Below are 24909 nucleotides of genomic sequence, written 5' to 3' on the forward strand. Positions count from 1 at the left end.
GCCCTTAATAAAAATAAAGTCTTCCACGAAGGAGATTGGGCACTCCTATATGAATCTAGGTTCCAGGATTTTCCTGGGAAACTTTAGACTAACTGGCTGGGACCATATGAAATCCAGAAGGTACATGATAATGGCACCATTACTCTAACCACCATTGATGGATCCATACATACCTTTAAGGAAAATGGCCACCGAGTTCGATTATACCGCAAACCACTTACTCGGGAATCCTTCTACCAGCAACTCCACGAAGACTCTGACATGCAGATTCTGATTGAGGAAGAGAAATATTCCTCACTGTTGGTTAAGTAATTCGACTACTCTTACACATTGTACATAATTCTTTTGTTTTGTATATATTTTTTTCTTTTCTTGTAGTTGTATAACATTTGCGCTTTGTTGTTCCTTTCGAAAGAAATAGAATTTTCACCATTCTGCTGTTCCTTTTTTAAGGAACAACGCTTCTGCACTTTGATGTTCCTTCTGAAAGGAACAAAATTTTCACCATTCTATTGTTACTTTTTTTTAAGGAACAACACTTTTTCACTACTGTTGTTCCTTTCAAAAGGAACAACAATTCCACCATTTTGTTGTTCCTCTTCGGAACGAACAAAACTTGCATTTTTTTGTTGTTCCTTTTCCCAAAGGAACAAAATTTTTGTTTCTGTTGTTCCTTTTCCCGAAGGAACAACATTTTTGTTTTTGTTGTTCCTTTTTCTAAAGGAATGACAGATTCTTGTTTCTGCTGTTCCTTTTTCCGAAGGAATAGCATTTTCATTTCTGTTGTTCCTTTTCCTAAAGGAACAACACATTTTTGTCACCGTTGTTCCTTTTTCTAAAGGAACACCATTTTTGTTTTTGTTGTTCCCTTTTATGAAGCAACGACACATTTTCATTTTTCGCTGTTCCTTTTTCCAAAGGAATAACATTATCGTTTTCTACTATTCGTTTTCCTGAAAGAACAACGTTTTTGTTCTGCAAGGCACATTTTTGTTTCTGTTGTTCCTTTTTCTAAACAAACAACGTATTTTTGTTTTTGTTGTTCCTTTTTCCCAAAGGAACAACATTATCATTTTCTGTTGTTCCTTTTTCCGAAGGAACAACATTCTCATTTTCTGTTGTTCCTTTTCCTGAAGGAACAACATTTTTATTTTCTACTGTTCCTTTTTGAGGAGGAACAACACTTGTGATTTCCGTTGTTCCTTTTTCGAAAAACACAACATTTTGGCATAATTTCATTTGCGCTTGTTTTCTTTGCTGATATTCTTCCTAGTGCACAATAGTTAAGAGATTTTCTTCCTTTTTGCTTGTGATTTTGTAGATAGCACTTGTTTTATCTTTTTCTTTTTTGTGTGTGTTCTATCATTCAAATCACTTCTTAAACACAACTATACACTTATGCAATGAATATGAGAACTAGAAGATGATGAAATCACCAAATTACATAAAAAGTCACTATCTTTGCAAGAATTTGCTCTGAATTGATAAGAGAAAAGGGGAAAGGACACAACTATTGACTATCTTGCTATCACTATTCTACTAATACCGATATGGTTGGTTATCTTTATCATGATGGTTCCTTCTAAAATCTCATAATCCTCTTTGATCACTAGTAAGAATAAGAATGAAGGGCATATTTTTCTATTGAGATGTTAAGACTTCTTCCACCATACCTACTCTTAAGGAGTGCTGAACCACCCTTTGTGTATAAATAGGGAAAGTACTCTATAAAAAGAAAAAGTAAAAAAAAAAAAAAAGAGAAAAATGTTTTTTTGCTAACATGGTTTGTCAATGAAGGATAGGGGGTCTCATTTGGAGCTAACCTACCATGATCATCAGGAAGAAAGTGAAGTGGCATTCCCATTATGGCCACCACACCAGGGATATGATCCAAGAGGCACATTAGGGAAAAAAAAGGTCCTTGGAACAGGAGGTCTCATCACGAGCTGGCTTGCCCACCTTTCACTCCTTCCTAGTGAATGGCATTATGGTTTATCTGGTTACCAAGCTAGCATAATGGCCTCGATTCTGACATTCCACAACACTTTCCTAAACATACACAAAGGATCATGGTTCCATGGGTGAAATAAACAACTTTTTCAAGGTTATGGACACCTATGGGAAACACAGCTCTATTGATGGTATTGAAGTCACATTATTTATACACCAATAACACTTATGAATCCCTTCTTCTACCTTTGTAATGGGTCAAATATGATTATAAACATAATTCTTTCGAACCTCTAATACATCAAATCTATTATAATCAATCATGACAGAAAAAGTTGATCATGAGTGCACTGAACTTTTTGTGCACGTCAGCTGTCCTATCCTCCAAATCTCACATCATATCACAATATTCTCTTATTTATTAAGTGATTCTATGATATACCTCAATTTTTGTAATCCTCTCATTCTTGTAAACATGGCATCTCGATATACGCTGCTCCTTTCTGACTCTGTATCATGTCAGTCCAGCACGCCACTCCCTCATTTGACAGCCAAGGACGACCTATCACATTACAGGGGGGGAGCAGGTGACCTCATAATTCACTGGCATATGTGTTAGTTTTTCATTTGGAGAACTTTTACTTGGGAATAGCAAGGCTTTTTGGTATATTGTTTTCCAATTTGTATGGCTTTCTGTTTCAAAATTATTTCCGTGTTATGCTCTGCAAAAATTAGCAATAATTTGAACTCTAAACAAGCTTGCTATTCCATCATTTTCTTTGTGGTTGCTAACAGCTTGAACAGACTGTTGTTCCATTGCCGTTTCTGTGTTTTTACAGTTTTCTAAGCATGGGAGGAAGATTAATTCGTATAGAACCACAAGTGTTGACAGTCTCTGATGCCGCACGGGAAATTCTAACAAGGGTAGGATGGATAGTTTATCTCAATCATCTGCAACAATCCAACAAGACCATGGCAATTGAATTTTTGCAAAACCTGCAAGAATATCACTCCACGGTAAGGGGGAGAGAGATAGCAGTCAATGATGACATAATTGCAGAAGTTTCGAGACTGCCAACCACTCGATCTATGTGGAATCTGAAGAAAGTAAGGCTACAAGACGCCACCAAAATATTCCAAGTTGAAGGTTAGAACCTGACTCGAAGTGAAAAGGGAGTTCTACCAGCAGCCTTAGGAGAACCGTGGGCAGAATTGGCAAGAGTCATCCAGAGATACATCACCTGTGAAGGTAGGAAAGATGTGGTAAGACCATGAAACCTTAAACTTTTAGTCGTATTAAAACAGAAATGCTCTGTGAATTTCCCTGCATTTTTAAATTCATTACTACATGATGTTTCCCGAAGCATGAAAAAATCATGACACATAGAATCGATAGTAAGTTACCATAGGTTGATATGACTGATAGTTAGATACAGTGTTGCTCAGCAACAGAGTAGCTGGGAAGAACTAATTTTTACAGTAGACGGGGGACTGGCTTTACTAGCCCCAAAATGAAAGCATACTGCAAGCACATCAGATAGACCACTGAAACGGAGGAAATCCTTCAGATTGGCATGGATTAGAGGGAGGCTAGAAAATTCCCAAGGGAACACTAGTCAACTAGTGGAAATAGTTGATTCAGGGGATAAGAAACCCCCACAATTGGAAGGAGAAGAGAATGAAAGAGAATTGAATGATGAGGGAGAAACAGAGGAAGAGACCGAACAATCTGGTCAGGCTGAAGAAGAAACAGAGCAATGTGAGGAAAGCCTATTGCAAAATCCACTGCGAGAGGATGAATTGGCCCAGATTTTGGCCAACATGGGAGAATATACTCAACCTCTCAGCCCACTAAACCTCCACACTGAGGAAGAGCCACAAGAGCACTCTGTTCGTGATAAGAGTGCATCCGAAGAGTTATGCGATGAGGAAGAAGAAGAAGAGAATCACTCCAGCCATGATGAAAGTGCATCTGGAGAGAAAAATGATGAAGATGAAGAAGAGGAACAATTTGTTCCAAGTCAGAATACACCAGAAGAAGTCTATGAAGAAGAGAGGGGGGAAGAAGAAGTTACCCAGGAAATTGCAGAGCAAGCTAGGGTTTCTACCCCCGAACAACCCGATCAGCAGAATAATGAGGAAATACCCCAAGAGAAAAATCAAGAAATTGGTCAAGAAGAAAGTCCAGGCCCGAGTGCGCGAACGACCATTCCTTCCAATAAAACGGAAGAAATCAAAAAATTACGGAAGGAACAACAAAGACTGCTTAATGTAATTGCACGACTTCGACAACAAATCAGGATTCTGAAGATGGGGAAGAGAGAAAAAAGGACTTTGGTGGTAAGGCATGCAACCACTCCAGCGAAACCCCTCAAGAAAATGATAAGGAGGACTGAAGTCCAACCTGCTGTTCAAAACCAAAAGGAACAACATTCAGCAGTTTCCCATGTTGAAGTACAAACAGATGATATAATGGCTTGTGACAAAGAAATTTAGATAGAGGCACAATCCTCTGAGGAAATTCAAACCATAATTATGGAACGACACAATAAGAAGATTTAAGTAAACCTTACGCTGACAACTACCATGTGGGATAGTGATCCGAGGATAGTAAACCTATGAGAGGATTTGATGCAAGCCCAAAAAATAGTAGAAAAACTTACAGAACAAACTGTCGCTCAAGAAAATTATGGAGAATTACAATAGCAGCTAAGGAATGTCAATATATCCGAAAGTCAGGCCTTTGAAGGATGGCGAAAGGAAGAAGAAAGAGTCGTAAAGGTAACTCATAGGTTAGATGTAGTTATCAAACAAATGGATACCTTATGCACTTTGTACACTGGCGTCCTATCATGTAGAGCGCCTGCTAAGAATTATGCCTTGTTTTTAATGGAACGATATTTGCAATTGAAAATTAAAGTTGTCAAAGTAGAAGCCCCAATAGAAATAAATACTATTGATGATTTCATAAATTGTTGTAAGCACTATGGGGTAAAGGTTCAAATATTATTATGTGACTTCTATTTTTCACAACCTTGGGTTAGATCAAGAAACAGAGCAGAACCCCGGCCCTTTCGTTGGGGATATCAAACTACAGGAATTCATTTCATTTGTAGTTAATCAAATAAAATGGCTTAAAGCCTATAATGCCTTCCAAAAACAAGAAAACGGATTAGACTTATGGGTAAGAGCTGAGCCTAGAGATCCATTGCAGTTATGGAACAAGCATAGAAACCTCATGAGGACTCTAGGTGTGATCGAAGCATTAGGACCCATTCATACAACAATGAATCGACAAGGGATAGAATATTTTTTTACCATCAAAGACCTTGCCATTACAGCTGCTAAATTTCGATATCAGACTTCTAATCCGAATATCCAACTCAGGGAACCGTTTAATTATGAGAACTTTAAGTTAGCTGCTGATTGCTTGAGCCTCTATGGTGATCTTATTTTGAGGGAAGGGCCATCTTGGTTAGGTTATAGGTTCTGAAGTCCGGTCATTTGGCATCCCACACTAGGATAGCAAGCCTTATATGAAATGCTTGAGGGCCAGACAGGACATGTTTTTGAGCACCTAGCTAGGCATCATGGTTGTAGACCTCCTCATGAGATCCCGTCTCCAGCCTACTCTCTCACTGCCTTGCATGTCAATTACAATGTTTTCATGAGGGCATGAAAAAGGGTAACCAAGGGGGTGTGTTGGGCACTAGAGAAGGTATTTTATTTTCATTTACTTTGTTATCTTTTCTTCAAAACTCATAACCTTTTCACATCATGAGCTAGGCATATGACACAAGAATATGATAGAATCTAGAAGATTTATATGTAATATGAAATAACTAATAATTACCCTTTTCTATGCAGAAAAAGGAGAAAACGGAAGCCCGTCATCCCAAAATAAAGAACGATACCATGTTAACTACTGTCCCTTTGGTAGGGAACCGTGTTCAAACAAGGTGATCCAAATTGGAGTGTAACAAACAGAAAAAGGAAAAGGAGATCTCCAATCGATGCAAAAGAACAGAAGGATAACTGCAAATTAACAGCTTGGTGAATCCCTCAGGATCCTTTGATCATCAGGGATCGCTATATTAACAATCCTTTGTATTGTTGGTATCGCCGCTTAGCTATTATAAGAAGGGGCAGCACTGCTAGCCCAGGGGATGACTGGTTGTTGTTTTTATGTAATTCTCCTTTGTATTTGAAACTTTTATCATTGATTCTCATTGAATATCGATCCACTGTAACTCTGTTTTGATGTTTTAATATAAATCTGGTTGTCATTCCATCTTTGATTCTGGATTAATCTCAAGCAGTGTGTCCCTAGAGGCTAAGGGCCCGGCCCTGGTTGATCACTCGCTCTTGTATCATATTTCTGATTCATGTGTGGTTTGATTTCTTCATTTACTTTGTTTAGTAATCTGATGCACTTTACTGTTTTACATATCAGCTCTGTTATATATAGTTGGTTAAATACTATTGTTATCTACAATAGGAATGCTATGCTATCATTCTAACGTTGTATCGCATTTTTGTTCCTTTTTGAAAATTGATATAACATTGTTGTTCCATACCGATTGCCATTCGATTACAGTTTAACTTCACTGTATGTTCCTAAATAGATACTACTGTATGATTTATTCTTAAATCATGACTATTGTTCATTCAGAATTGTTGTTTCATTAAAATTGTCGTTCTATTATAATTGTTGTTACTTTATAGTTGTGATTCATGCATATTGTATCAAAGCTAAGATTACCATTCCTTTTGATGTTAAGTGTGTCACGTGTTTAACTTGGGTTGTTGTACATTCAGATCTGAGTCATTGTTCTATACCTTATTTCTAATAGTCTACTGTTCCATTTCTGTTTGCTGTTCAATTTGAAAGTTGTTACTTAATTCCTGTAAATTATAATTATTACTACATTCATTTCGGTAGATTAAGGGTTTGCTGTTCAATCCTATTAAATAGATATAGTTATTGTTCTATTTCCAGTCAATTGAAGATTATCATTGCTTTGGTGTGTAGAAGGTCTGAGACTATAGTGAACATTGACATACACTGTCTAGTTCGCAGTTTGATGATCCTTCCTTTGAGTGTCTTTTTAGATTGCATCAATTTATAGAGGGAAGAGTTACTGTTACTGTACCCTTGACTGATAAATTGTTGGATCTTTCTGAATGGATGATTTGAGTCCTAGGTTTCTTTTTGCAAATAAATTTCATTCCAAGCATCTTTTTACTCTTGTATTGAGATCACTATACTACTAGCATTACTCTGACAAATGACCGCCTCAAACTGAGTACATTCTTTGAAATAACAAATCGTTCCTAGATTGACAATTGACGTAGGGTAAATAGTGGTAAAAAAGACCCTTTTTACTGCTCGACACCATCAATATGTGTTTGAAAAACCTAAGGAACTATCCCCTTCTAGAGGTGAGCATGACCATAACATTCCTTTGATTTTGGGTACCCATCCACCCAATATTCAAACCTATAAGTATCCATTTGCACAAAAGAATGAGTTTGAAAATATTATGAAGAAGCTACAAGAGGCAAGCGTAATTTGTCATATCACCAACTTTTATTCATCCCTAGAGGTCATGGTCTTATAGAAATATGGGGAGTGGCACATGTGTCCTGAATTGAGAGCCCTAAATAAAATCACCATTGAGGATAAGTTTCTTATCCCTCTAGTCGATGACCTCCTTGATGAAATCCATGGCACCTAAATCTTTACCATGTTGGATATTCATTCAAGCTACCACTAAATCATAAGGAAAGTACCAGAAATTCCCAAAACAACTTTTTGAACCCATGAAGGTCACTATAAACTTTTGGTTATGCCCTTTATTTTCTGTAATGCCCCATTTACCTTTACAAATCTCATGAATATACTTCTCAATCCATATTTCATAAAGTTTTTCATGAGCTTTTTTTTTATGATATAGTCATCTACAACAAAACACAGGAAATACATCTTCAACATGTTGACCGAATATTGCAACTTTTATAGTATAATAAATTATTGGTAAAATTGTCCAAGTGTATTTTGGAATGGAGAAGGGGGAGTATGTGGGACACATTTTGGGTTGCGAAAGAGTACAGGTGGATCCAAAAATGAATCACGCAATGTAATATTGGTGACAACCTTGGACCTTGAAAATTTTGTGGGGAATTTTATGTTTCACGGGATACTATCATAATTTTTTCAAGAATTAGGGATGCATTGCTAGAAAAATGCATTCCTCTAGACAGAAGCATCTCAAGAGGCATTCTTAGATCTGAAACAAACCATGTGTTCCACCCTAGTTTTGGCCATCCCAGATTTTACAACACCATTTGTAATTAAATGTGATGCTTCAAGGATCGACTTTGGAGTAGTCTTAACACAAGAAGGTCAACCAATCGCCTTCACTAACCAACAATTAAGTGGAAGTAATTTGGTCATATTATATGCACTCAACACTCGGAGACCATACTATATTTGATGATGTTTCCAGATCCAAAATGACAACCATTTTCTACATTATTTCTTGGAGTGGTGTTTATCCTCTCCGTAACAAAATAAATGGCTTACCAAAATCTTGTGCTATGGCTATGAGGTCATATATAAGAAGGGTCATGACAATGTTGTGGGAGATGCCTCATCTTGGAAATTTTAGGAGGAAGGAAGCCTCTTGTCTATATCTTTTCCCATACCATATTGGATTGAGGAGGCACACAGTGAATGGTTCTCCCATCTATCTCTTTCTTATCCAATCCAAAGGTTACAAGGGGATCTTGAACCTCTGGTATGCTACATTTTGTAGGAGGATATTATTTGATATAAGAACTGTGGGGTTCTATCCCATAACTCCAATATCAAACCATACAATATCGTAGCGGAGTTCCACTCCTCACCCATTGCAGGAAACTTGGGGTTTCATATGACTTATTCTCATGTAGGTTGCTCTTTATTTTGGGATGCGATGAAAAAGGACATTCTTACATTTGTCGCTAAATGTGACATCTGCTAGTGCAACAAAGGGGGAAAATGAAGAAACTGAGAACCTTACAACCCTTGCCACTACCGTCTTCTATGTGGACATATCTCTCCATGGACTTCATTATAGGTCACCCTAAATCAAGAAACAAGTTACTCATCTAGGTGGTAGTTGATCGAATCTCCGAATATGCTCATTTTTGTGCCCTTCTACACCTGTTCACTCCAGCTCTGGTGGCCATGTATTCACAAATCAGATTTTCAAACTGGACGACATTCCTACCTCTATTATGTCTCATAAAGATCCAAACATCACTAGCAATTTATAGCAACATATTTTTAAACTACATAGCACATAACCCCAAATGAGTAAAACTTATCACCCCTAAATAGATGGTCAAATTGAAGCAATAAACAAATTATTGGAGACCTACATGTAGTTATTTTCTTTAGATAGGCAACATCAATGGGGGCACTGGTTACCTTTATCTTAATGGTGGTATAATACTAATTTTCATGAAGAACTAAAGATGAAATAGTATAAGGTGGTGTATGGCGAACTCCCACCTTTGCCAACTTCTTATTTCCCTGGATCATCCAAAGTGCAGGAAGTTGATAAGATGTGCCAAAGTCAAGCATCTACTCTCACTCTTCTAAAGGATAACCTCCATCAATTGTAAAACTGAATGAAACAATAAGCTAACCAACATACTCAGAAAGTTATTTTCAAGTGGGTGACCAAGTGTTTCTTCGGCTGCATCTGTATAAGAAGATATTTCTCAAAGAAAAGTTCTTCCAAAATTTAGTTCCAAATTTTTATGTGCCTTATCAGCTGGTTCAACATATTGGATCCATTGCCTACAAATTGGCATTTTATAACACTTCCCAAATACACCCCGTCTTCCATGTCTCTTGTCTCAAAAAATTTGTGGGGTGAAACTATAATATTCAAACCATCTTACCTAAATTTGATCAGGAAGGTTCTATTTGGCTCTAGTCAGAACAGGTCCTGGATTGAAGGGAATGACATATTCGTGACCACACTATCAAGGAAGTTCTCATCTGGTGTAAAGACACCTTACCAAAATATGTAACATGGAAACCAATGACTATTCTCTAGAAATTTATGTAGCTCTAGCCTTGAGGGCAAGTCTTTTTTCTGAAGGGGGAGGGCATGTTAGAGTCTGAACCAAACCCCTTTATTAATTTAATAAGCCTAAGGGGCCCTATGAGAGCCATGACTAGTTAGTTTAATAAATAAATCTCATAAGCATTGTAAGTGGTTGACCCACATTATAGAAAGGGGACCAGAATTAGTGATAACAGGCCATAGTTAATAAATAAAGTGGTTAACCCGCTTTATGTAAGGGACCATGAGTTGTTATGGGTTTGGGTCTCATAAAACAATATAGTGTTGAAGATAGTAAGGATAGTTTTGTCTTGTCTTCTGTAATTGAGCTCTGCTCTACTGGAGGTTGCCCCCTTAAAGAGGCAAGTGAACAATATTTCTATAGTTCTTAATAAAATATTTCCATTTTCGATATCTCATTGTGTTCTTTATTGTGGTATATCTGTAGTTTTTCACACTTTTGATATTTGTTGCATGGAAAGCATACTACACTAATGGGACCTATAAATTGAAGAAGGGTGTTAATGATAAAGTTGAAAGAGATAAATGTAGACTAGTAGAAAATGGTTATTCTATGGAAGTTATTAATTTCCATGAGATCTTTTCACTAGTTTTTAATATTGTTTTATTCATATTGTATGAGAACTAATTACATTACCTGATCTATAGTTAGAGTAGTTAGATATTAAAAGAAATAAAACATTTTTATATTGAGATTTTCATGAGGAAATATACATGGCATAGGTACAAGGATTTTTTCAACATTTCAAAAAAATGTTAGTCTCAAAGCACAAGATTTTATTGAATGGATTGAATCACACTCCCAAGAAATGTTCTAAGAAGTTTGAATTGTTGATAATCCCGTAGAAAAATAATAATAACAAGACTTCTGGTCATTGTACTTAATTCTAAAGTTTGAATGGTATGTTCATTATATTGGTGATGTATGTTGATAATATGATTATTGTAAACAAAAACATAAATGATATCAACAATTCATTGATCTCTTTTCTTGTTAGGGAAAAGAGTCAACCTCCTAGGAAATTATCAAGATTCCCTCTTCATTTTTATATAGGTGGCACTCACATTTAAAACTCAAAATTTAAATGTAAATATTCCCATAAATAAATGTAGCATTGAAAAATCTACACTTGTGAGTCGACCAAGTGGTGAAAATAGAATAAATAAAAAATCATATTTAAAAAAATGTAGTAATCTTAGAAATGATTAAACTCATTATAGCATACCACCCATTCATAAAATAAAGAAATCATATTTTAAGAATTATTTATAGATAGAAAACTAAGAATAATCACCCAAAAAATTTAGAGAGATTTAAATTATTTCATTCATTTAGAATCGAAAATTGTATAGGAGAACATTCACATCATACCATGCCTTAAATATAAAAGTTTTTAAAACCACATATGATCTGAACTCTTGGGATAGCTCGATGTGAGAGTAAATAATATTACAAATTGAAGTTTACTTTCAAATAAATGTTGCATCTATTGCACTAAATAACAACGATTCTAATACATAAATGATAAAATCAATGCATTCATCTTAGAAATATTTTTATGGGGCTCCAATGGTCAAAATAAAGTAGTATAGTAACCTGGAAGAAAAAGAGAAATGTAGTCAGGGATTGGATATTTGAATGAACTATACATTTATACATTTATTACAACTTTATGAGTAAAATATGTGAAAAAAAGGGAAATTAATTCAAGAGAAAAGAGACACTCACAGAGACATACATGAATGGACAATGGAATGATCTCTCTTTTGGAGTATCCAAGTGTTGGAGTATACATCATGGACTTGAGGTATCCTTGATATAATCACCTTTGGGAGTTATTGAGAATTAACAATTTATGTTAATGAAATTTTAAGCCAATCTTGTATATATTCCTTCATGGGTGGAATTGTAATATCCTACATAAACATGAGCACAAAAATCTCTTCTTTTGTTTCATTTAATTATGAGCAAAAAATTTTAATACTTCCCAAGTTGTTGCCATTGTTGTTTACTAAGGTAACTAACCACCATTTAATCTCCTCCTTCGAAAAGTCAATGATAGTATCAAATTCACTTCCCTAGGAAGTTCATATTGCACTTAAATCCTCTTCTAACTAATATTTAAGAATTAGGATGGAGTCTCATATAGTCTAAGGCCCTTGGATGTCATGAAGAAATTTGATATTTTTAAGGAAAGCATGAATTCTTATAATTAATATTCGTGCAACTGGAAACATAATCATTTAGCACTATTCTAGCATACCATCTTTCTTTTACACTCTTTATTATTTGAGTTTATTTTAATTCTTGCTCATTACTTTGGAAGTCACTTAGACTTGAGACTCTCGCAATGAATGTATATAAATCATTATAAAAAAATTGTTGATCATGATCTCAATATTTTTGCACATATTTAATAAAATAAGACCATCCTTCTTTTACTCTCTTTATTATTTGAGTCAATTTTAATTCTTACTCATTTCTTTGGAAGTCACTTAGACTTGAGACTCTCTCAATGAATGTATATGAATCATTATCAAAAAAATGTTGATCATGATCTCAATATTTTTTCACATTTAATAAAATAAGACCATCCTTCTTTTACTCTCTTTATTATTTGAGTCTATTTTATTTTTTTCTCATTTCTTTGGAAGTCACTTAGACTTGAGACTCTCGAAATAAATGTATATGAATCATTATCAAAAATTTGTTGATCATGATCTCAATATTTTTGCACATATTTAATAAAATAAGACCATTCTTCTTTTACTCTCTTTATTGATCATGATCTCAATATTTTTGCACATATTTAATAAAATAAGACCATTCTTCTTTTACTCTCTTTATTATTTGAGTCAATTTTAATTCTTGCTCTTTTTTTGGAAGTCACTTAGACATGAGACTCTCACAATGAATGTATATAAATCATTATAAAAAATTATTAATCATGATCTCAATATTTTTGCACATATTTAATAAAATAAGAAATCCTTTGAGAAATATTCTTTAAATCGTAACTAATTTCACAAGCTTCCAAAATAATATTTACTTTCTTATTGAAGTTTTTTTCATATATTCTTAATTCAATTATTAATTTGGTGGCTTTATCTATCTTGTTGGAAGTGTCGGGTGTACTTTAGATTGTTTTATTGGGAGGAGGAATGGCTAATGGAGTTTTAAATAAAAATACAAGACTTAAATCCACATACAATTCATTTATTTGTTTTTTAGTATTATATTTTCATACGCATGTTCCAAAATAGTGTGAGAAAGAACACATGTAGTAGTCATATGTAGTTTCAGTTGTTCTATTGGGCCAACTCTTGAAACATCGATATCTTATTTCCATTTGCATCTTATCTTCTTATTCCTCGAATGCACATTCTCAGTTTTTAGTTTCCTTTCTAATTTGTTAAATTACACATTGTGCATTGTTAAAGTATGATCTTTGGAAATGGTTGTTTCTTCCTAAGCCAACTCCTCTGCTATTTTTTTTGGGCTCTCAGCCATATTTACACCAACCCATTCTAATACCAACTCCTCTACTATTTTTTTTTTTTTGCTCTCAACCATATTTACACCAACCCATTCTAATACCAAATCCTCTACTAGTTTTTTTTGCTCTCAACCATATTTACAACAACCCACTCTAATAATATAGTGCTATCAAATTTCATATCAATAATATTTTTTGGAACTTTAAAAATTTTGTGAATATTTTTCTTAATCTTCGGCTATGAAATAGCACAAGATTTCTCATGATTAATGTAAGGCAAGTGCTCACTAACATCCCCTTAAAAATGTCAAACATTACTATCCCCTCTACGTATACATATTTCATGTTATTTCACGTTTCTTATGTGCAGAAGAGAAACTCACTCCTACATTTATAAGGAGCATAAAAAGGTGGTGTATTATTTACAAATTTTCTTTGTTTTAGTATATTGCTATTGAGAATTTGTATTGAATTTAGTAGCAACATCTTAATTATGGTCACTATTGCTTATTGCATTTTCAATTATTTTGAATAAATTATCATATCTCATGGATTGCAAATGTTTAGAAAAATATTCCTTGATAGTCAAAAGAGGTTTTGACTCCTTTAAATTAAGGTCCTTGAGAGTTTGAGATACTTTATTTAGATTTGAATAATTCCCTATAATGACATTAGATATGTTAAAAGGTAATGAAAAAAATTGTCATTTTTTTTTTTTAAACGGATAGACCATGAACAAATTTTGTCTACAGACATTAGAGATAACATATATATCACAAGAAATTTGTGAACGATTAAAGGACTTCCTTCATGCCCATATAATATGATATATCTATGATATTTCTCATACACACAAATTCCTTTTCCTTTGTGGAATTATCTTACTTTTTTATTTATTCATTGGGGTTTAGCTTCGCTAAGCATATATCTAAATTCCTCGACAAAATACTCTTGGATGAGCAAGCAATGGAAGCGATCCTTGCGTTACTAGAGAATAAGATATTGTTGAAAATAGCAACAAGAAATGTTAAAAATAGAAGTGCTAAAAATAACATTGCTATAAATAGCATTTCGGGATACATTCCATTTTTAGTTTCCCTAAACTAAAATTGAGAATTAAAATTTGAATTTGATCTTAGCAGCTGTTTGTAAAATAATTAACTAATTCATCTTGAGTTAATTAGTTGTAGAAAATAAAACATGAAGTCTATGTGAAGACATGCAACAGTCTCCCCTTCGATTGAGGAAGATGTCCTTTAAGTAAAGGAGATTAGGATGAGTTGTACTTTGAGTTGTAATTAGTTAACTCAGCTAACTAATTTAACTCTAGTTATATCAGTTCCAACAATTTGTGCAATTGATTGTGAGTTTAGTTAGTTAATGCATGCATGCAAGTAATTACTGCACTTCAGATAACTGAATATTCTCTCATAAATAACTCATGCATGTCAGTTCAGTCAGAGACCCAATTGAGATCAGATGATGGGACAGTGTACTATCAGTTGCAGGAATATTCCATTGAGGATATCTCTTGCATGCAGAAGGAATTCATTCCTTGGAGATTGCACTGTTACTTCTAAGTTTGATGAGTGTGTGATGAGGCCAATTCACACAGGTGGCAACATTGGATCCCAGGAGAAACTACGCAAGGAAATAGGAGGCTTGGAGGATTGGAGGAAGATATATGTTGTGACTATTCAGTCTATGATCTATATTGAGGGATTGTACTGAGAGCTAGATAGCCTGTGAGCTAAAGCTTTGTGTAATCCGGACATATTTCCACTTGTATGATAATACATAGATCGGGGTTTTTAGCTGAGGCTTTCCCCAAAGTATTCTTCTGTGTTCATGTGTGATTGATTTCTAATTCTCTGCTATATGTGTTCTATTTGATCTTGCTAATAATCGATTAAGCTTCCAAAAGTTTGTTGTAGAAGGAGATCAAGTATTTTGCTTTAGTATATTGCATTATCAGGTGATCTACAGTGAGAATTTCTACATGGTATCAGAGCAAAGGTGATCGAAGTGAAGAACAATATACAAAGAAGGGAGAAGTTCGAAGTTTCAAGTTCTTGATTATAGAATTTGAATACTTATCACATCTCAAATTTCATTAATGGCATTCAACAGTTTAAGACTCAAGTATGCCCTTGATGGCAGCTCGAATTATATAGCTTGGAAGGATTGCATGGAAGTGGTATTAGAGGACAATAGTCTAAAGGACTTCATTGATCAAGAAGTCCCCAAGATAACAACAACTAATGCCCAAGAATTGGCAGAATGGAAGAAATGTGTGGCTAGAGTGAGGAGAATCCTCCTGGAGGGAGTTCGAGACCACATTGTCTCGAGCCTCCATGGGAAGGAGACACCATTTTCAATGTGGAAAACATCGTAGAATCTATATCATAATAGCAGCGATCAGAGGAAGCTGGCCCTGAAAGACAAGCTTTGGAAAATCAAGTGTGAAAACGGCGACATGATCTCTACATATCTAAACAAGCTCACCACCTATAGGGATGAGCTTGGAAGTGTATGGATCACAACAACCGATGATGACATGGTGAGTCTTGCTCTCCTCAGTCTTCCTAAGAGCTAGCATAGCTACCAAGACTCAGTAAATGGAAGCAAGAAACTGCGAGATTGGGAACGACTTTGGTCGGATCTGATGCAGGAGGAGATAAGAAGAAGCACCAGAGATGGATCTTCATCAGAGAAAGATGATGAAGAAAATATAGCCTCAGTGAGTAAGGCGGGGAAAGGGAAAGGGAAGTCATCCTATTCCAAATCCAGTTCTTCCCATGGTGGGAAGAAGTTTGACAAATCGAGAGTGAGATGCTTTCATTGTCATGAGGTGGGCCATTATGCTACGAATTGTCCATAGAAGAAATCCAAGAAGGGATCCTCGAAGGGATCAGATGGTGAGGCACTGGCATCACAATTTGAATTGGATTTCTCTCTCATCGCATGCATGGTTTCATCTATGATGGGATGTGTTTGGTACCTGGACAGTGGAGCTTCATTCCACATGACTAGTGATAAGAATCGTTTCAGTACCATGGAGGAGAAGGATCTCCAGATGCGGATCGAGATAGACGATGATGGAAAGTATCGTGTTTCAAGTGAAGGTATGGTTGTGCTTTAGAGGGAGCATGGAGCTTCTCTCACCCTGACTGATGTAAAGTATGTAGCAGGTCTGAAGAAGAATCTTGTGTCCATTGCTATGCTGGAATACAAAAGCTATGTTGTAGTCTTTAGTAAAGGAAAGGTATTCCTGAGGCATATCAGCACTGGAAAGACTAAGAGGATTGGGATTCGAGTAAAGAATCTCTACAAGCCGGACGTACACAACTGTGCTGCATTGAGTTCCAAAACTGAGTTGGTGCAGAGCCAAGATGTTGGTGAGCTATGGCATAGAAGATTGGGCCACTTGCACCATGGGGCCTTGAAGATCATGTAGCAGATTTCTACTGGACTTCTCAAGGGAAAACTAGAGAAGAAGGATACATGCAAAGGTTGTATCTTGGGTAAGTATGCGAAATCTTCCTTTCAGGATCAAGACAGTAGAGTTGGACAAATCTTGGAGCGATTTCACAGAGATGTATGTGGACCATTCTGTACAGCCTCCACCATTAAACAAAGGTACTATGTTATTTTTATTGATGATTTTTCTCATAGATGCTAGATCTACTTTATGCAAAAGAAGGATCATACCTTCTCAATGTTTTGTGCATTTAAAGCCTTGGCAGAGAAAGAATCTGGAAAGAAAATAAGGGCCTTGAGTAGCGACATGGTGGAGAGTATGTCTACCAACAATTTAAGGGCTTTTGCGCAGCAGAAGGAATTAAATAAGAGTTGATGACAACCCATAACCCACAACAGAATGGGGTGGCCGAAAGGAAGAACAGATCAATTGTGGGAGTAGCTCAAGTAATGTTGCATGACCAAAGCCTATCATTTCATTTATGGGCTGAGGCATGCAATACAACAGTATACTTGCATAACAGAAGCCCGCACCATATACTAGGGATGAAGACACCAATGGAAGCCTTTTTTGAGAAGCTACCAGATGTGAGTCACTTCAGGATCTTTGGATCATCGTTTTATTTCCATGTGACCAAAGATGCCCGGAAGAAGCTAGATCCAACAGTTGAGTTGGGGATACTTGTGGGGTACACTGATACACCCCACAACTATCGAGTGTTCCTGCCTACCAGTAAGAGGACAATGGTACGTAGAGATCTGAAGCTTGACAAGTAGAAAGCAATATGAGTATCACTTGAGAGGGACCTCAAGTTGCATGCAGAGGAGGAAATTTTAGTTCCTAAGGAGGAGGATCCTCAGACTCATGTGGAGTAGTCGCATGTAGAGTATTCGGGAGTGGAGACATCCACTCATGTTGAGTCTTCCAGAGATGGGTGGAAATGCTCAAGGGAAGCTAACAGGTTGATGATGGATGCATCAGAGAATGTGGGATAGCCATCTTCTCAACGCAGATAGAGGAGGTCACCTGAGCGGTACACTGGTTACATGGCCCTGGTTGGGGAGTGTGTAGAGAACAAACCTTCTTCATTCGAGGAAGCAGTGCAGCAACCAGTCTGGGTTGATGCTATGGTGGAGGAGTACGACTCCATTGTTCAGAACTGTGTTTGGGATGTTGTCCGAAGACCTCAGGACAAGTCAGTGGTGAGGTCCCGATGGCTTTACAAGGTAAAGCAGGGAGCTGATGGTAGTGTTGAGAAACATAAGGCAAGGTTTGTTGCACGTGATTTCTCATAGGTCGATGGGATTGACTACAATGATACCTTTGCTCCTGTAGCAAGGTACTCATCTATCAAATCGATGTTGGCACTATCAACTCACATGGGTTGGAAGATCCATCAGATGGATGTGAGGACTGCATTCCTCAATGGGAAGATTGAGGAAGAGGTGTACATTGAATAACCGAAAGGTTTTGAGACCTTCGATTGTGAGTCGCATGTGTGCCAACTCAAGAGGGCTTTGTAAGGGCTGAAGCAAGCACCTCATGCTTGGTACACTAGGATCAACAACTATTTCACTAGGTTGGGCTTCACCAAGAGTGAAGCAGATGTGAACCTTTACCACATCATGGTAGAAGGTAAGCCATTGACCATTGTTCTTTATGTGGATGATTTGATTTTGACAGGTGATGATCAGTTGATCAAGTCTTCGAAGGAGGAGCTTGCAAGAGATTTCGAGATGAAAGACATGGGTCTTATGCACTACTTTCTAAGCATGGAAGTGTGGCAGAAAGATGGAGAAGTATTTATGTCTCAAGGCAAGTATGCCAATGAGATACTAAAGCGATTACACATGGAGAAGTGGAAGCCCATGAAGGCTCCTCTAGCTGGTAACTGGAGGAAGGAGGATGCTACTTCAGGTGAGGTAGTAGTTGCTACTATTTAACTATAGCTTGTGGGTTCATTGATGTATGTAGTGAACACATGACCAGATTTATGCTTTACGGTGAATTAGCTAAGTCAAGCTATGGTTCAGCCTACCAAGTTGTTTTGGAAGGTAGTGAAGCATGTGCTGAGATACCTCAAAGGCACATCTCAGTATGGATTCTGGTACAAACAGATAGAGGGAGTGAAGCTTTAGGGCTTCACAGATGCAGATTAGGCAGGGAGTCCATCAGACCAGAAGAGCACTTCTGGAGGAATCTTCAACCTTGGTTCAGCTGCAGTTTCCTGGTACAACAGGAAACAAAGGTCAGTTGCACTTAGCTCAGCAGAGGCTGAATACATGGCTACCAGTCAGGCAGCATGCGAGGCCATTTGGATGCGGAAGATTCTAGTGGGATTGTTTGGTCAGAGGATGGATCCAACTGTGATCTATTGCAATAATTAGAGTTGTATCAAACTCTCTGAGAATCCAGTATTTCATGACAGGTCCAAGCACATTGATATCTGGTATCATCATCTTCGAGACTTTGTGGTGAAGAGGATCATGTTGTTGCTATATGTTTCTACCGAGGAACAACATGCAGATATTTTGACTAAGGCATTATCAAAATGAAAGTTTGAGTTCCACAGAGACAGGATTGGGGTGACTGATAATCCCTTTCTTGTTGAGAGGGAGTGCTGAAAATAGCAACAAGAAATGCTAAAAATAGAAGTGTTAAAAATAGCACTACTATAAATAGCATTTCAGGATACATTCTAATTTAAGTTAGTCCCTAAACTAAATTTGGAATTAAAATTCGGATTTGATCTTAGCAGTTGTTTATAAAATAATTAATTAATTTATCTTGAGTTAATTAGTTGTAAAAAATCAAACATGAAGTCTATGTGAAGACATGCAACAATTTCCCCTTTGATTGAGGAAGTTATCCCTTGATTAAATGAGATCAAGATGAGTTGTACTTTGAGCTGTAATTAGTTAGCTCAATTAACTAACTTAAGTCCAGTTAGATTAGTTCTAACAACTTGTGGAACTGACTGTGAGTTCAGTTAGTTAATGCATGCATGCATGTCACTGTTGCACTTCAGATAACTAAATATTCTCTCATAAATAACTCATGCATGCTAGTTCAGTCAAAGACCCAGTTGAGATCAGATGATGGGACAATGTACTATTAGTTGCAAGAATATTCCATTGAGGATAGCTCTTGCATGCAAAAGGAATTCATTCCTTGGAAATTACGCAGTTACTTCTGAGTTTGATGAGTGTGTGATGAGGCCAATTCACACAGGTGGCAACACTGGACCCTAGGAGAAACTGTACAAGGAAATAGGAGGCTTGGAGGATTGGAGGAAGACATATGCTGTGTATATTTAGTCTGTGAGCTGTATTGAGGGATTGTACTGAGAGATGGATAGCTTGTGAGCTAAAGCTTTGTCTAATCCGAACATATTTGCACTTGTATGATAATACAAAGATCGGGGGTTTTAGCTGAGGCTTTCCCTAGAGTATTCTTTTGTGTTCATGTGTGATTGATTTCTAACTCTGTATTATATGTGTTCTATTTGATCTTGCTCATAATCAATTAAGATTCTGCAAGTTTGTTTGTAGAAGTAGATCAAGTATTTTTCTTTAGTATATTGCATTATCAAGTGATCTATAGTGGGAATTTCTACAGGTACTAAAATTGAACTGGTTCAAATTTAGTATTTAAGTTACTTATTAAAGGAATAATTCAAAAACATGATAGTAAACCACTATTTAAAAAAATAACAAGTCATAAATAACCTCTAGATCTTTTGAAAATTAGCCAAACAAAAAGAAATTTCATTTTAAAAAATATCTACCTAGTCAAACATGGTTTCCTTATTAATAATGAAGGACAAAATATAAATAGCTAATCTAGGAATCTGTGATGTTAGGTCTCATTCAATTAATTTTGTAAATGACCAAGAAAAATATTAAAGAGTTTTTCTAGAGATGAAATGAATTGTTGAAAGACTAGCACATATTTTATTTGACTAAGCCATAAAATCCCTCAACAAATTTAGACCGCCATCCTAGGAGTCCATAAAAGAGTCATCTTCCAAAATGTTAATGATTTATTTAGAGTTAGGTAGGTAGACCCAACATAATCACAAGGGTTCTTTCTGATTTCCACATAATATTTTATTTTCACATTTTATTTTCTTTTTGCTTTCCACATAACATTTTATTTTCTTTCTGCTTTCTTACCTATTCCTGGTTTTTTCACATTAAAAGCTAGGAGAGAAGATCGAAACCTTAGTTTTGTGTTTTAGCATATGAAACACAGTTATATAAATATGAGTCGGTATAAATCAATATCACAAATAGAAATAGAAATATGGCAAACATAGACCTCGTGCCTATATTTTATATGCATGAACAATAGGGCTAAAGGGTGATTTCACTTCCAAATAATGTGAGAAAGAACAAGATACATGGAGATTAATAACCATACATAGATGGAGGAATCACTACTACGAGCTATCAAGAATGTCATGACGAGAGATACATGTAACACATGCGTGTGACATTTAATATGTTGCAGGGTGTGCGACAGTTGCAAATTAAAAAAAAAAATAAAGGAATTATTTCATCTTTTTTATTTAAGTAAAAAACAATTACAATCCACAAAATGGACTGTAGCATAGCCACATATAGCCACATATCTCTCAAGCCATGAGTACCCAAACCATGGATCTCTAATGCCATGATCCCCCGAACCCCTGAACAACATAGTTATTTCCCTAAGTAGAGCTTAGGCAGTATTGATTTACTGAAAGCAAAGGGGTTATGATTGCACTGATGCGGCTCCACCGATGCATTGCATTAGGCCATTATTGGATTACATATTACAGGTTCAAGTCTAGTATGTCAAAGATGATTTAGTGGATCAAAATGGTGATTAATTCTTGTAATATTGGAAAAACAACATCACATTTCTCTTCCTTCCCATTGGTGGGTGCATGCCTACAGTGAGGTTCTTTCAAATTTGTTGTGGGTGCTTTCAAAATTAAAAGCAAGTTTACAGGATGAGCATGCCCACTACTAACAAAGTGAAATTGATCCTAGAAACATTTTCTCGTACGAAGCTTGTTTTCACCAACAATGTATGAAGCCTTTTCTTTTATGCTTGAAAAGTCCAAACTGTTGTTGAAGAAAAAGGTGTTGCAAAGTAGAGACAGGGTGAAACACAAAACCTATGATCTAAATCCTGGTAGCTCTCTACTCATTCATTGTCTCTTCTAGAGATACCCTAAACATAATCATTCTTCAACCCTCAGACTACCATAAAAGGGATACTAACAACAGTTGAATTGTTATATACCTAAGGGGGATAATATGGGGTACCAAGGAAGGTACCCAAGGTAATAATGCAATAATGGGATGGGCCATAGTAATAAATAAGGTGGTTAACCCATATCATGTAAGGGACCACAAGTAGTTAGTAATAATGTAATGGGCTCGTGGTATTAGTTTGATGGTATGAGGGAACCATGGTAATGACCCATGGTATTGTATGTATGAGGCCTATATAGAGGCTAGAGACTCCAAGTCAAGGAATTGTCAAGGATTATTGTATGAACAGGCACATGGCTTGTGGAGTGCTCTCCTTCCTTAACGAGTGAATGTATGGTGTTGCCCTACCTTAAGAGTTTGATCCATAAAGTGAATCATTTCTATCTATGTCTATCTTATTGTTTCTAGGTATATTTGCATTATCTTACATTTTCATATCAGATCTATAATATTTTCGGGTTAGATCTATAACAAGTGGTATCAGAGCTATAACAAGTGGTATCAAAGCTATAACAAGTGGTATCAGAGCACTTTCTTGGGCAAAAGTGGAGATTTTTTTTATTTTTTGCAGGATTTCGAGGGCGGCGAGTTTGCAGATCAGCTCTATATGTTTTGGTGCAAGATCTACAAAATATTACTTCAGATTTGGATTCTTTGTGAAAAAATAGCTGATTTAAAAAAAAAATCGGTTCATTCTGAGTCCGTATGGAGATATTGTTGATCTAAAAATCAGTAGGGTTGTAGATAATTTTTCAGGGCAGCGAGTTTTCGGCGCAGATCTGGACGTCCTGGTGCAAAATCTGCAAAATATAATTGTAGATCTGGATTCTATGTGAAAGAATAGCAGATTTCAAAAAAAAATCAGTCGAATCAGAGTCCGGATGGGGGAGATATAGCTGATTTAAAATCAGCTCTTTTTGCAGAAATTTTGGTGACGGCGGGAGAGTTGCAGCACAGATCTGAAATTCTAGTGCCTGGATCAAGATTTCTATCACATGGGTAGATGCAAAATGATTGTTCCATTTCCAAAAATAGGTAATAATAGTGATTTTGAGCAATATTAATGGAAGTGTGGCCATTTCAAATTTTCGCCAAGTAAGTGACCTTTTTCGAAACCTTCTTCATGGCGGTTCTATATTTTACAGGAAAAGATAATGGTCCTACTATTGAAGAATACATAAAAGAATACAAGAGGTTATGGAAAAACAATTGGAAATGGCCTGTAGTGCAACTATTTAGAGATGATGCAGCCACATGGTGGGGATTACTCAACCAAAAGAAGTGTTACAACCTGCCCAATGAAGAATTTGAAAAACTCCTTTCAGACCAATGGTCTCATACTAGAGAACAAGATAAGGAGAAACATATGGGGTTATTTCCTACTGGTATATCCTTATTGCAGGTTCATGGATTGATCTAGAAGATTAAAGTCATCGTGTCTATAAATCCGAGTTGCAAGCAAAATCTCATAAATGTCAACTTGGCAAAAAAATTAAAAGTTCCAGCAAAACACATTGAAAATACATAGGTTGATGATGAGTATGTTCAAATTTATAAGGATTTTAAGCTTTCTATGGATAAGTATGTGTTGCATGGTGATTTTTATGCTTCAGATATGGATAACATGGATGTTGTTTTGGGATACCCTTGGATGGAATCAGTGGGTACTATCAATATTAATGTGGAGAGGAAATTCTTAAAGCTTTGGTATAAAAAGAAGAAAATTACATTACAGGATATTTCCATTAATAAACAGGTAGATTCCAAGGAGGCTGAAGCAGAAGATGTTCCAGGGTCTGACATATTAGATGATGAGCTAGTGATGGTCGACAATCAAACACAAACAGAGGCTGAAGTAGAAAAGGTTACAGGTGTTGATACATCAGAGGAGGGCGCAGTGGTTGAAGTAATATTGAAATATAAGACACCACAACAGACACCACAACATGCACCAAATAACAGTCAGGCTCCAGTAAGGGGTGAATTAAAGAAAAATCCATCGTGGGTTAAAACTTCAACATATCATCACCCACATCACCCCGCAAGACAACCATCCAGATGGCAACCAATTAGCCACACGGATAAAAACCCCCACAAGACGGATAGAGAGGAGCAAAGATCCACCTACTACACATCAACACAGAAGAGCTACCAAGGTCAACTTCCATCTCAAGCGAGCGAGGCACCAGTGAGACCGAGGGTTCACCTTTCTCTTGGATGGCTAGATGCACATGCATGGTACCAATGGACTACTCTTTTGAGTAGATCTTATTATTTGTGTTCTTCCCATGTTTGGGGGACGAAACATGCTAAGGGGGGTGGAATTTTATATACCTAGGGGGGATAATATGGGGTACCAAGGGAGGCACCCAAGGTAATAATGTAATAATGGGATGGGCCATAGTAACAAATAAGGTGGTTAACCCATATCATGTAAGGGACCACAAGTAGTTAGTAATAATGTAATGGGCCCATGGTATTAGTTTGATGGTATGAGGGAACCATGGTAATGACCCATGGTATTGTATATATGAGGCCTATATAGAGGCTAGAGACTCCATGTCAAGGAATTGTCA

This window comes from Pinus tabuliformis, chromosome 1_2 (assembly GCF_031772625.1).
Source record: "Pinus tabuliformis cultivar Carrire ecotype Pingquan chromosome 1_2, CPIR1, whole genome shotgun sequence".
NCBI classification, from domain to species: domain Eukaryota; kingdom Viridiplantae; phylum Streptophyta; class Pinopsida; order Pinales; family Pinaceae; genus Pinus; species Pinus tabuliformis.